This window comes from Tyto alba, unplaced genomic scaffold, assembly GCF_018691265.1.
Source record: "Tyto alba isolate M040663 unplaced genomic scaffold, T.alba_DEE_v4.0 Super-Scaffold_13, whole genome shotgun sequence".
Lineage (NCBI taxonomy): Eukaryota > Metazoa > Chordata > Aves > Strigiformes > Tytonidae > Tyto > Tyto alba.
The window spans coordinates 48,353,585-48,369,474 of NW_024881275.1; positions in this window are offsets into that span (position 1 = coordinate 48,353,585).

Here is a 15,890-nt window from a genome sequence, read left to right on the forward strand (position 1 = left end):
GCGCCATTGTTTGTGGGGCTTCGAAGGGGCTGCAAAAGGTAGAGGGGGGCTGCCAAAGCTTTCAGTCCTGGCCACCATTCCTGGGAGCCATTGCTGACAGGGCTCTGTTTTGGACATGGACTTAGGGTAGGATGAGGGTCAGGAAAGGGGTTAGGGTTAGGTGGAAGACAGAGAGCAGAGTCCCAGTGTTAGGGGAGCTTCAAAAAAAGCCACCAAGGTAAGGTGAGGGCTGCCAAAAACATTCAGTCCTGACCATTTTTGCCTAAGAACCATAGAGAATACGTTGTCCTATTAGACCTAGGTTCTGGTTAGGGTTAGTGTGAGGGTAAATCTTAACCATAGGTGTAGGACAAAGAGCAGAGCCCCAGTGTTTGTAGGGCTACAAAGGAACAGCCCAGGGAGCATAAGGACAGACAAAACCTTTCAGTCCATGGCAATCTTCATGGGAGCCATTAGCTAGCAGCATCCCTGTTGGAGCTGGAGTCTGTTAAGGGTTAGGAATTAGACATAGGTTCAAGAGAGAGAGCATAGCCCCAGTATTTATGGGGCTGCAAAGAAGCTGCCAAAGGAATTCAAGGGCTGCCAAAGCTTTCAGACCCAGACACTTTTTCTAGGGAGACATCGCAGGCGATGTTTGTGATGGACCTGTACTCTGCCTAGGGTTGTGATCATGATGTAGGTGATGGTTATGTGCAAGAGCAAACACAGAGCCCCAGTGTTTGACTGTGAAGGGACTGCCAAGGGAAGGTGGGGGCTACCAACACCTTTCATGCCTAGCTACTTCTGTTCAGAGCCCTAGGTGGTTGGAGTCTGTTTTGCAGCTGGGCTCTGGGCAAAGACTGAGGCGTTAGGTGACAGTTAACTGGTAGAGCAACTGCAGAGCCCCAGTGTTAGTGGGTTGGTGAAGGGGCTGCAAAGGGAATGTGAGGGCTGCCAAAAGCTTTCAGTCCTGGCCATTTCTGTGTGAGAGCCCTAGCTAGCAGATGTCGATTTTGAGGCTGATCTCTGAATAGGTTTATGGTTATGGTGTGGGATAGGATTAAGTGCTAGAGCAAGCACAGAGCCCCCAGCATTGGTGGGACTGTGAACAGGCTGCCAAGGGAAGCTCAGAGCTGCCAAAAGGTTTAGTTCTTGGCCACTGCTGTAGCCTACCATACCCAACTTTACCATAAGCCCGTGTCCAAAATGGAGCCTTGCCAAACAATGACTCCCAAGAAAAAGTCCCCAAGAATAAAAACATTTGGCAGCCCTCACCATCCATTGGCAGTCTCTTAAAATAATCTCAAAGAGTATGGATCTATTATTTGTCCTGCACCTAACCCTAACATTAATTCTTTTAATCCTCTCCCTTGTCAGATCACAGGTCAAACGTGGTTATGATAGCTGTGCCTCCCAGGCAAAACTGAGGATTTCTGAATCCATCACCTTTCTGTGGTCTTCCTCTCACAGCTTCGAAACACTTGGGCTCTGTACCATCTCAAGCACCAGACCCCTCACCCTAGGTGGGAGCCCAAATCCAGAATGGACACTCACCATCTAGGGGTCCCATAGAGAGGTGTCCAGGATTGAAAGCTTGTGGTAGCCCTCGCCTTATCTTAGCAGCTTTTTCATGTTCCCTGCTAACAAGCTCTGCACATTGCATTTAACCCTAACAGTAATCCTTTTCCTCATCCTCCTTAAGCTCATGTCCAAAACAGAGCCTTGCCAGCAATGGCCAGCCCAGAGCTGTTAAGACCCAGACTGGGAGCCCAGGAAGTCATAAAGGTTCTGTGATTCCCTCGGGTTATATTAAGGTGAAATGACAGCAAATGACCTGTTAAAATGTTTTATTTGCAGTAGAAACAACTTAAACTTGAAAAGGATAGTAAGCAACTGTATCTCTTACTGATAAATCTATAAGAAAGGAAAGGAAGGAGAGAGGAGGGGAAGGGGCGGGGAGAGGGAGGAGAGAGGAAAGGGGAGAAGAGGGGAGGGGGAAGGGGAGGGGGAGGGGGAGGAGGAGAGGGAGGGGGAGGGAAATGAAAGAAGGAGAGGGAGAGGAAGAGAGGGAGAGAGAGGAGTCCAGGCACCACCCCTCATTCCAGTGTTGTCTCAGGTCCAGAAATCTTGGGTGGTGGATGCACACATAGCAAAGTTTTCTGTCACCTTTTAAGTTCATCTTTATCAGCTGATTAGCCTAGTAGACAAAGGGAAGCAAGTATTCCACAAACTTATTTCCATGGAAGACAAGGAAAGGGTAGAACATGGGTTCTGCATATGCATTGAGGGTGAATGGGGTGCACCAATCCCCTTGTCCAACTGAGTCAGTAGTCATGCTCCCCCCTACCACCTTTCTTCTTCCTCAGTTTTTGCTTCTTGGGTAATTATCTAGCATTTAGCTTATCAGTCTTTTTAGCCTTTCTTGAAGGGTGTAGTCATAAATTAAAGTGTAGGCATTAACCCAGCATCTGCTTTCACTCAGTCTATGTCCCCCCTACTTTGGGGCTTATCTAAGGAATTTGGCAATACAACCAGAAGGGAGTGAAGCTGTGCACGCTTTGATACACTGCACTTCCTTGGGCAGCGTTCCGTAGGCTAATCATGAAGGCCACAGCTCATCCTTGAGGCTTTCTGTGTCAATAAATGTTTGAGGCAACAATTCCTTCAGTTCCTTACACAGGCAAAAATGGGCAAGAAGAGAAAACTGCTGCAGCTCTCACCTTCCCTTGGAAGCCCCTTTGCATCCCCATGAACAATGGGTATTTATACTTCCTCTGCAACCAAACCCTCATCTAAACTCTCACAATAGGCAGAGGACAAATTCAAAACAGACACAGACCAACTATGACTCCCAAAGAGAAGTGGCCTGGGCTGAAAGCTTTTGATAGCCCTCACCTTCCCTTGGCAGCCATTCAAAGCCTCAGAAACATGGCTTTATACTTGTTCTACCACATGAATCTCACCTACACCTTCTACTCAAGCCTGAGACCAGGTCCCTAACATGCACCCAGCAGTCATGTCTCCCAGGCATATGTGGCCCAGACATAAAGCTGTTTCAACCCTCACATTCATGCCACAGCCCCTTTGCATCCTACAAACACTGCAGCTCTGAACATGCTCCACCACCTTACCCTCACCCTCACCTACACCCTCACTGTAGCAAGAACTAAGGAAAACTGAGTCACCAGCGATGTCTCCCACATAGAAAAGGCCATACTGAAAGATTCTGGCAGCCCTCACCTTCCTCTGGCAGCCCCATCCCAGTCCCACAGCCAGAGTCCAGGTTCAAAACACAGACTTGCCAGGTGCCACAGGTGTGGCCACGTTTCACAGTTTAACCCCAGCCAGCAACTAAGCACCACCAGTTACTCCCCCCTCAGTGGAATGGGGGGGAGAAGATGAAGGATAAAAGTGAGAAAGAAACTCATGGGCTAAGATAAAAACAGTTTAATAATAAATAAATAAATTGTAAGGAGAAGAGAAGAAAAAATAACAGAGAGGAAAACTAGAATCCAAGAAAGACAAGTGATGCAAATGAAAAAACTTGTTTACCACTGACCAACAGATGCCCACAGTCCCTGAACAACAGCTCCCCCTGCCAACATCCCCCCCTCCCAGGTTTATTGCTGAGCATGATGTCATATGATATGGAATATCCCTCTGGCCAGTTGGTGTCAGCTGTCCCAACGGAGTCCCTCCCAACTTCTTTTGCACCTCCAACCTACTCATTGTTGGAACAGTATGAGGAGTAGAAGAACTGCTTAGCAGTAACTAAAACATCAGAGTATCAACACTATTTTTAGCACAAATCTAAAATATAGCCCAGTGGAAGCTACTATGAAGAAATTTAACTCTATCCCAGTCAAAACCAGTGCATTCTCCACCCTTTATTCCATACCATTTACACCATGTTGAGGTCCCACACTATCGCAATACATCCTTGTTAACCACCCCTTCTCCTGTAAAATGTTTGTAAAATGTCCATACATATTCATAAAATGTTCATTGCATTCATTTGATCTATGACTTCAGGCTTCATCTGTTTTGGTATTCACTCAGGAGAGAAGAGGTGTTGCGTTTCATGGAGTTACTGGGTACCAAAACCAGTTCAAGCTGTGTCACTGCTGCACTTGCACTGCTTCTTGTGACATTCGTTCCTCATTGGTTCAGGTGTTTTCTGCTGTAATACTTCCTATAACATTCAACTCAAATCATGAGTTACAACAATTTAAAGGTCTCTACCCCTAGTCCTTTTGGACTAGGCCATAATGTTTAATATTACGATGAAGTCCTCCTCTTGCCTCTAGCCTGCCTAGCAGTGAGAGGTTCCTGCTATATATAAGACCTTTGACATACAGCTACCACAGCAGTGGTGACATACAGTATCGTGTAATAGTACCATCTGTGGAATAATTACTAAAATGACCAAAATACAGCACTGTTCCTTGTGGGGGACCTCAGCTGGACTGAGGCCCTGGAAAGGAATAACTTCAACCTTGAAAGGATTCCAAACTACCACTGAGAGAGCAAACAAGAACAAGAGGAGCTGCAAGATGAGCAAGCTTATCGACCACAGTAAGAGAGCATATGAACCAATAAGAAAAGAGACACATCAGAAGAACTGATAACGCTGTACCTGGAAATAGTTTTAGGTGGATAGAGATACTAGAAAGCTTGGGAGCCTGAACTTTTGAACTTTTCATCTTACTATGCTTGCATGATGAGCTTATGCATATTAACTTCTCCACCCTGGGAAGGGCCAGGGTTCATTACCATGAACATGCGATGTATGAACACATACATGAACGGGCGTATTGGTAGGCGGTCCAGAAAATCTGTACACCCTGTAGAAAAAGCATAAAGGAACAAAGGAGGAGAAAATAAAAGCTTTTTGTTTGTGGCTTTGCTGTTAACTTGCTGTAACGAAGAATCTGTCCATCTTGACTGTAGTTTTGTCCGTGTTGACTGTGACAGTTCCCACATTAAGGAAAGGTATAAAATCAAAAAAGCAGCTAGGGTAAAATGCAGCTGCAGCTGGTATGCGAAGAATCCACCACGTCTTCTACGATTCCCAGAAAACACTGCTTGCAAAGCAACACGGGGAGTGAAGCGGGCTGGAGAGCTCATGGTCTCTCCCTGTGATGGTACAGCAGGTATGGGAACGAGGTGGATCTCTCCCTGTGATGGTACAGCAGATCCAGAGAGGAGGTGGTACTACTGAACTGATAAGCTGCATACTGGCCACCCTGAGCCAATGTCCTGTCGGATTTTGATGAAATGCTGTCCTTTGTGTGAACTTTGCTCATTATAATGTCATTATAATACCAAAACACACATCCATCCCAAAGGCTACCTGCCTCTAAGGTGCAACCACTCCTCTTTGAGTCTGCGCCGTGAGTTTTTGTAATCTATACCTTTAAATGTGAGGCAAGAGAATTTTACACCAATCATAATAAAGGTATTTATGACTAGAGTCACTCAAACTCCACCTTGAAGGTAAAAAATAGTATAAAAATAGCCTGTAAAGAGGGGAAGGTGGTGGGAAGACACCATCATATGAACTTCTGGACCAGTCGACGGGCTGAGCCTCTCTTTCCCTCCCCCATAAGGACACCTTTGGGTAAGACTTAAGAACTTAGAAATCTTTCTAGAAAGACTCTTTTCCATTTTTATAGTCTGGCTGTATTGTTTTAACTTTGTTGTGGGCTTTACATATACTCCTATTTGCTTTGCAAACAGTGTATTTATCACCGGCAATCATGAGAACCTCTATATCTGTCATTTAAATAAACTGTACCATTTAAGTAGCTAATCGTTTCGGTTTCTCACTGAATGTGACCAAAGAGTGGCCATGCTAGTTCGTTACCATGACTAGACTGAAGGTGCAGTCCACTATTAGTGTATCTGAATCATAACAGTTTAATATATTGAACTCAGTCGGACTGATAGTGGTGAATTGGTTATCACTCAGATTTCCTGCCTTAATCATTTCACGTGACACCATCATACAAGTCAAATAATGGATTATTTTCACCCAGGATTGAATCATCTTGAGGTATACTTTGGACTTGCCCATCCTTCCACATTACCCACTAAGTGCACCCAGGTCCTTGAGCAAAAGCAATCTCATGAACAGGTTTGCCTTTTCCTGAGGAAGGAATAACCCAGACTGTTTCCCCAGCCAGTTTTTAAAATGTACTGCAGGGATCTTATCTCCTTCCATAGTGTCCAAGGATTTTGATTGAACAGAGCCAGGTTGACAGCAGATCCCCTACTATTAACTAGTGAATTGGCTTCTGCTAAAGTTGTATCCCAATGCTTGAATGTCCCAGCACTCACTGCTCTCAGTGTAGTTTTTAACTACATTGTATCATTCAGTTTTCCCAGGGGCTGTACATGATAAGGGATGTGATACATTCGGTCAAAGTCATGTTCCTTGGACCAGGTGTTTATGATGTTTTGGAAAAAAGTCGACTTATCTAAATCAATTCTTTCAGGGGTGCTGTGTCATCATAAAACTTGCTTTCCGAGGCACATGATGGTATTCTATGCAGTGCATGGGTCACATGGTTTCCACTGCCGGGGCAGTCAGTTCCAGGTGTACTGGATACCCCTCTACATGAAAGCAAACTGTTCCCTGCACTCTGCTGCCAAAGAGATTGAGAAAAATGTGTTAGTGATATCAGTTGTTGCACACCATGTGGCTATCTTTGACTCCAGTTTATACTGGAATTCTAGCATGTCTGGTGTGGTAGCATTCAGCGGCAGCATGATCACTCAGGCTATGACAGTCCACCGTTAGCCTCCACTGTTACACTTTTGCACTGGCAATATGGGACTATGTTGTGGTTTAACCCCAGCAGGCAATTAAGCATCGCACAGCTGCTTGCTCATTCCTACCCCCCACCCCCACAGTGGCACAGGAGAAAGAATCTGGAAAAAAAGAGCAAAACTTGTGGGTTGAGGTAAAAACAGTTTAACAGGACAGAAAAGGAAGGAAAAATGGTAGTAGTAGTAGTAATAATAACATTAATAATAACAACAGCAATAATAATAGAATATATAAAACAAGTGATGCACAATACAATTGTTCACCATCCGCCAACCGATGCCCAGCCAATCCCTGAGCCACAGTGGACTGCAGCCAGCTCCCCTGGTTTATATACTGAGCATGGTGTCATATGGTGTGGAATATCCCTTTGTCTCATTTGGGTCAGCTCTCCTTGCTATTTCCCATCTCATCTTCTTGTGCCCCCCCAGCTTCCACTGGCAGAGCAGTATGAAAAGCTGAAAAGCCCTTGACTTGGCATAAATACAGCTTAGCAACAACTAAAGCATCACTGTGTTGTCAACATAATTCTAATTCTAAATCCAAAACACAACACTATACCAACTACTACGAAGAACATTAACTTTATTCCAAACAAAATCAGGACAGACTATTAAAGAGTGAATGAGTCTTACTGATCAGTGTTGAGTCTCCAATCACTGAATCAGCTTATGGATAGGAATCAGGGAGTGTTGATTTTCAGATATTGTCTCCAGTGCACTGTCATGGCAGCAACTTGTACGTGCTGTTCTTTAATGTGAAGTAATCCTACAACAGAAGAATCCTTTGAGAGCTCAGGGAAGCTAGACATCTGTTTATGCTTCTCCGTACTCAAGGCAGCTATACCAAAAGCCCACCCCTTTTGATTGCTGTTAGTCTCACGGTGAGAACTTCTCACAGAAAGGACAAGCACTTAAGATTGTTGCTATACAGCAGTCTCCCCTCCAAACTACCACAGTACACTAAGCAATCTGCGTCTCTCTTACTTTGCATGGGAATGCATCGACACCAGCCAGAGCCAGTACAAGCACTGCAAGGCTCATGACGAGAACTTCTCACAGAAAGGACAAGCACATACAATCGTTGCTGTACAGCCATCTCTCCAACATACTACCACGATACACTAAGCAATCCATGTCTCTCTGCTTGCTTTGCCTGGGAACGCAGAGACATCAGCCAGAGCCAGTACAAGAATTGTTACGCTCAAGGGGAGAGCTTCTCACAGAAAGGGCAAGCACATACGATCATTGCTGTACAGCAGTCTCTCCAACATACTACCATGGTATACTAAGCAATCCATGTCTCTGCTTACTTTGCATGGGAACGCACCGACACCAGCCAGAGCCAGTACAAGCGCTGTAAGGCTCATGACGAGAACTTCTCATAGAAAGGACAAGCATGTACGGTTGTTGCTGTACAGCACTCTCCCTTCCAAACTACCACAGTACACTACACAATCTGCGTCTCTCTGCTTACTTTGGCTGGGAACGCACCAACACCAGCCAGAGCCAGTAGAAGGGCTGTTACGCTCATACTGAGAACTTCTCAAAGGACAACCACATATGAACGCTACTGTACAGCAGACTCCCCTTCCAAACTACCACGGTACAATATGCAATCCGCACCCTTTTGTTTGCTTTGCCTGGAAACGCAGAGACACCAGCCAGAGCCAGTAGAAGTGCTGTTACGCTCACAGCGAGAACTTCCCACAGAAAGGGGAAGCACGTACGATTGTTGCTGTACAGCACTCTCCCCTCTAAACTACCACAGTACACTAAGCAATCTGCTTACTTTGGCTGGGAATGCAAAGACTTTAGCCAGAGCCAGTACAAGTGCTGTAAGGTTCACAGAAAGAACTTCTCACAGAAAGGACAAGCATGTAGGACCGTTGCTGTACAGTACTCTCCCCTATAAACTACCACAGCACACTAAGCAATCTGCATCTCTCTGCTTACTTCACCTGGGAACGCACTGACACCAGCCAGAGCCAGAACAACCATTGTAATGCTCATGGTGAAAACTTCTCACAGAAAGGAGAAGGAAGTATGATCACTGCTGTACAGCAGTCTCCCCTCCAAACTGCCACGGTACACTAAGCAATCCGTGTCTATCTGCTTGCTTTGCCTGGGACCGCACAGACACCAGCCACAGGCACTACAAGCCCTGTCCTGTTCACAACGAGAACTTCTCACAGAAATGACAAGCACATATGATCGTAGCTGTACAGCAGTCTCCCCAACAAACTACCATTGTACACTAAGCAATCTGTGTCTCTCTGCTTGCTTTGCCTGGGAACGCAGAGACACTAGTCAGAGGCAGTACAAGCTCTTTTACACTCACAGAGAGAACTTCTCACAGAAAGGACAAGCACGTACGATTATTGCTGTACAGCAGTCTCCTCAACAAACTACCATGGTAAAATAAGCAATCCACATCTTTCTGCTTGCTTTGACTGGGATATTAGGTTAACTGTGGTATACTGAAGGCATGGACCCCAGCACTTGAGAGTACCGAAATCGTTTATTGAAACAAACAGTGTGATTATATGCTTTTGTAAGAAACTATGAACTAAGGGTATTGTTTATTGAAATTTATGTTAAGCTCAATGTAAAGGTTAGGTGGCAAAAGACAGAAAAACTGCTTATGAAAACAGCTGCCAGACACCGCTTGTGTGAGACAAGATAACCTATGAGACAAGATAACCTGTGAGACAAGATAACCGCAATTGCTTACACAAACCAGATACCGCTTGTGCAAGCAGAAGAGGTACTGCTCAAAGACAACCACGGATGTAAAAATGTATAAAAAGGAACTGTTTGAACTGATCAGTACGGCAGTTGGCGGAGCGCAGACTCCCCTGCCGTCCAGCGCTGTCTTTGCTCATATTCTACTTGCTATAATTAATAAAATTATAATTGGATTATGATCCATTGTGGTCTCAATTTATAACAATTTCATGGTGCCGTGACTCGGATAAGGAACGGTGGGCTTCTGTCCTCCGGGGAGACGCCCCGCGGCAATCCGCGGCCCCGCGACTGATAGCCCACCCCATCCTTACTGACGAACCTAAATTCTAGAATAATGAGCAAAGGAGAAAACGGTAAAATCCCATAAAAATTCTGTGCACGGGAGTCCGGACGAAGACGCAGGACGCGTAAGTATATTGCGAATTTGTTCGCGGGTTTACCGTTCGGGCGGGATTGGGTTTCCTGGATTATAACGAATGAGAGGTTCGATATACTGAACCAAGCGAGTGTGGACCCTTAAGTACTGCGTTTTCCATCTCCCGCGAGGGACTGGGCCAGGAACAAGGGGAGTGAGTGAGTGTGTGTTTGTGGATAATCCAGAAGATGGGGGCGAAGGGCAGCAAGCCTTCGACTCCCATGGGAATGGTACCCACTGTACCTAAGAATACCCCTCTGGCATATATCTTAGACAATTGGAGATATTTCCCTGGAACACTAGGGAAAGATAAGCAGAAAATGATAGAATATTGTACTAAGATATGGGGAGGGAAGAAGATTTCTAAAAATGTCTTTTGGCCAGTCTATGGGTCAGAAGAAGATTGGATAAGGCAACAATTAAATCTCTGGGTTAATAATAAAAAAACCCTTAACCCAGAAGAAAGTCAGTATGCGGAAGTGTGGCTAAAAAGACCGGGAGCTAGACTTTACCCGCTGAATGAAATAAAAACTAAACAAAAGAAAAAGAAGGAAGAGTTAGACGAAACCCTTCTAACCCCCCCTCCTTACATTTCCCCTCCTGCTCCCACAGCCCCTCCAGAGGTCCCCAGAGCGCCCACTCCCCCACCGGAGTCAGAACAAGAGTCTCCCCCTCCTCCTAGACGTGTAACTAGAAGCCAAAAAGGGGCAGCTCAGATGTACCCCCTAAGGGAAATACCCATGGGGGGACCTCAACCCGTGATCGGATATATTTCCGTACCCCTAAACTCGGCTGACCTACGAGATTTTAAAAGAACCGAGATGGGAAACTTAATTGAGGACCCACTCAGAGTGGCAGAAAGATTAAATCAATTTTTGGGACCAAACCTTTATACTTGGGATGAGATGCAATCTATCCTTGGTCAATTATTTACTACCGAGGAAAGAGATATGATTAGACGAGCAGGAATGAGACTGTGGGATGCTCAACATGCCCAGGGACCTCAAGCGGATATTAAATGGCCACTCCAAAGACCTAATTGGGATAATCAGGATCCGGTGCATAGAACTCATATGCAGGACCTGAGAACTATAGTAATTCAGGGAATTAGAGAGGCAGTACCCCGTGGCCAGAATATTAATAAAGCATTTAATGAAATGCAAAAGAAAGATGAGAGCCCTACTGAGTGGCTGGAACGACTGAGGAAAGCCCTTCAGCTGTATTCTGGGGTAAATCCAGACGACCCTTTAGGGCAAGCACTCCTCAAAACTCAGTTTGTGGCAAAATCATGGGAAGATATCAGAAAGAAGATTGAAAAATTAGAAGACTGGCAGAATAGAGGGTTGGATGAATTATTGAGAGAAGCTCAGAAAGTCTATGTAAGGCGAGAGGAAGAGAGTAGCAAGCGACAAGTAAAAATGATGGTAGCAGCGGTCAGAGAGGATCGTAAAGGACGAACTGGTGAACACAGATCTGCTAGAACGAAACAAGGGAACGTAGTAGTAAAGGAGGAACAGAGATGTTGTTTTTACTGTGGAAAGAAGGGACATATAAAGAAGAATTGCAGAGAAAGGATCAGGGATGAGGAAATATTGAAAACGGAATAGGAGAGTCAGGGGCTCTATATCTTAGGGGACCGGAGTCATCAGGAGCCCTTGATAAAATTAAAAATAGGTCCCCATAAACAAGAGTTCACCTTTTTAGTAGACACTGGGGCTGAAAAATCGACTATTAAACAAATACCTGAGGGATGTAAAATTTCCCTGGAAAAAGTACAAGTAATTGGGGCAAAAGGAGAACCATTTAAAGTAAACAAAATCAAAAATGTGGTATTCGAAACTGAAAATAAATTTGGAATGGGTGAACTCTTGCTCGTCCCTGAAGCAGAATTTAATCTGCTAGGACGAGATTTAATTGTTGAATTACAATTAGAAATTAAAGTGAAAAATCAAGAGCTAACAGTGTCTACTTATCCTTTGACCGTGGATGAGCAAAAACAAATTAACCCCGATGTCTGGTACTCTCCGGACACAATTAGTAGACTGGAAATCCCACCGATTAAAATCCAAGTTTCTGAACCCCACATACCTGTGAGGGTAAAGCAATATCCCAAATCCCTAGAAGGACGGAGAGGATTGAAACCAGAAATTGATCGATTATTAGCACAAGGAATCTTAGAGCCTTGTATGTCACCCTTTAACACCCCCATTCTGCCTGTAAAGAAACCAAATGGGAAATATCGGCTCGTGCATGATTTAAGGGAAATAAACAAAAGAACTATCACCCGGTTCCCTGTAGTGGCAAATCCATACACACTGCTAAGCAAGCTAGGACCCCATAATTCCTGGTATACTGTGGTTGATTTAAAGGATGCCTTTTGGGCCTGTCCACTGGCAGAAGAATGCCGTGATTATTTTGCCTTTGAATGGGAAGATATAGAGACAGGCCGTAGACAGCAATTGAGATAGACCGTGCTCCCCCAAGGGTTCACTGAGTCCCCTAATCTGTTTGGCCAGGCCTTGGAAGAGCTCTTGAAGGAATACCAGGTACAAACAGGAAATGTGCTTTTACAATATGTAGATGATCTGCTCATAGCAGGGAATAATCAGGAGAATGTAAGAAAAGAAAGCATTCGACTCCTAAACTTCCTTGCACAAAAGGGACTAAGGGTATCACAAGAAAAGTTACAATTTGTGGAGGAAAAAGTGAAATATTTGGGGCATTATTTGTTTAATGGCAAAAAGATATTGGATCCAGAGAGCATTAAAGGAATTCTGGAATTACCTATGCCTGTCACTAAGAGGCAAATTCGGCAGGCATTAGGGCTATTTGGGTATTGTAGGCAATGGATAGAGAACTATAGCTTTAAAGTTAAATTCTTATATGAACAACTGTCTAAAGACAAAACACCCAAGTGGACCCCTCAGGATCAAGGGCAGTTTGCCAGTCTCAAAAGGGAGCTAAGTCAAGCACCGGTTTTAAGCCTACCAGATTTAAAGCGGCCATTCCATTTATTTGTTAACATACATGAAGGAACGGCATTCGGAGTATTAACTCAGGAATGGGCTGGACAAAAGAAACCGGTGGCATACCTATCAAAGCTGTTAGACCCTGTGAGCAGGGGTTGGCCAAGCTGCTTACAAATCATTGTTGCTGCTGCCTTATTACTTGAAGAAACAAATCGCATTACCTTTAATGGAGAAGTTGTCTTATATGCGCCTCATAACATCAGGGGAGTGTTACAACAAAAAGCAGAAAAATGGCTTACAGATAGCCGATTATTAAAGTATGAGGGAATACTTATAGAATCCCCTAAACTATCTTTGAAAACTATTGGAGCAGTTAACCCTGCTGAATTTTTGTACCCAGGAGAAGGTAATGAACTATTGCACAATTGTTTTCAAACAATTGAACAGCAGACACGCATTAGGCCAGACTTAGAAGAAGAAGAACTACAATATGGAGAAGTATTATTTATAGATGGGTCATCACGAATAGTGGAAGGTAAACGATTGTCCGGATATGCCATCGTTAAGTTGGAAAAAGGAGAATTTAAGACAATAGAATCAGGCCCCTTGAGTGTCAGCTGGTCGGCTCAAGCCTGTGAGCTGTATGCATTGTGGAAAGCATTAGTGTCACTGAAGGGAAAGGACGGAACTATATATACAGACTCACGCTATGCGTTCGGAGTAGTACACACTTTTGGAAAAATGTGGGAGGAAAGAGGATTTGTTAACTCACAGGGAAAAGAACTGATACACCCAGAATTGATTTGGCGAGTTCTGGGAGCATTGAAAATGCCGAATAAAATAGCAGTTGTACATATAAAGGGACACCAGCGAGGTACAAGTTATCAAGGTAGGAGAAATAATGCAGCTGATATAGAAGCAAAACGAGTGGCAGGCAATTATAATATGATTTTGACTATGCAACAAGTACCTGTTAGTAAAAATTTGAGCTTTGAGCCTGTAGAAAAGGAGAAACTAGAACAAATGGGAGCTAAGGAACAGGATGGTAAGTATATATTGCCAGATGGGAGAGAAGTTTTGCCGAAGGTCATAGCACTCGAAATATTTTCAAAAATACACAGTAAAACACACGGGGGAACCCAGGCGTTAGTTGATCATTTCAATCAACAGTTTGCCTGTATAGGCGTATATAACATAGCAAAGACAGTCACGGCAGCCTGCGAGACCTGTCAAAAGGTTAATCGAAACAACATGAGACAAAAACCTCTTGGAGGACGTTCCCCAGCATACAGACCCTTCTCACGCATACAAGTGGATTTTACTGAACTACCTAGGGTAGGGCGTTACAAATATTTATTAGTAATGGTGGATCATTTAACACATTATGTTGAGGCTTTTCCTACCTCCAAGGCAACTGCTAACCAAGTGACTAAGATATTACTTGAACACATTATACCTCGATATGGAGTACCTGATGTAATCGACTCGGACAGAGGAACACACTTTGTGTCAAAAATTGTTAGAGATCTAACAGAAAACTTGGGTATTAAGTGGGAATACCATACGCCATGGCATCCACAAAGTTCGGGAAAGGTTGAAAGGATGAATGGAGAAATCAAAACTACTTTGACTAAATTAATGATAGAAACCAAATTATCATGGATTAAGTGCCTACCCATGGCACTATTAATTCTCAGAACCAGGCCCCGAGCAGATGTGGGAATATCAGCGTTTGAAATGGTGTATGGAATGTCCTATAGAATTGAAAGTCCACAAACAAATGTTTTAATTCGGGATCGTGTGATTAATGAATATGTTTCGCAATTAGCAGAACATCGTAACAAGCTTTGGGAACATGGACTGATTGTGCAACGACCCCCGTTGGACTTAAAAATTCACAATGTTAAACCTGGGGATTGGATATTGATTAAAGTGTGGAAGGAAGAAACCCTAAAACCCAATTGGGAGGGACCTTATCTTGTTTTGCTTACAACAGAAACAGCTGTCCGGACTGCTGAGCGTGGATGGACTCATGCCAGTCGCATTAAAGGCCCAGTGATGAGACCCCACTGGAAAGTAATCAGTACTCCAGGTGACACCAAGATAACCCTGAAAAGATAATGTAATGATAGAGACTTTATTTGATTATTTTGCTGCGTTACCTTTTGGTATAAAGTGTGTATTGTTGTTTATATTCGCAATAATTATTTCTTTGTTTATCATTATTTCTTTGTTTATCTATTACTTATGAAAGCGTACAAAGTGTGTTGAAGGAAATTGCTAAACTTATGCAACCACACAATATTGAATATAGAAGATATGCTGATGTAAACAATATATGCACTCTAGATATACGGATTAGGTGTAATGATTTGAACTACAATTGTTATCAATTTGCTTGTTTTAGGTGTAAGGTATGCCAGGATAAATGGTGGACACACTGTGAATGTGGATACCCTCCAATAGGAGTTTGCGCACGGTGTTGGAGAATCCAAAGAACCCTCACTGAGTGGAAATTAAAACAATTAGAGTCTAAACACCAAAGACATAAACCCTCAATATTATTGTTACCATTCCAACGAACCAGTCCCCGTTGTAGCTGAAATCCTGGGTATAAAGTGCAGGAGGGAAGTGCTAACTGTGTCTTGCTTTGTCCCATTAGTTAAAGCTACAAAGTGGGAAGCCTATGTAAACAGGCAGAAAGCCCGGAGCAGCTGTTCTCCTGAAGAATTCCCTTGCTGCCGAGAAGATGGTACACCCCGTGGCTCGAAGCAACCGAGTCGACGGGCAAGGCAGAGGAGGAATAAACTGTGGAGAAAAGAACCAGAACAATGGGACGCAAAAGCAGCAATGGTCGAACTTCCCCAGGACTGGTAAAAATATACTTAAATTGGCAAAATTGACAGACACCCTTTTTCCTGGTATACCGTTAGTCTTGTTACTGATAATAG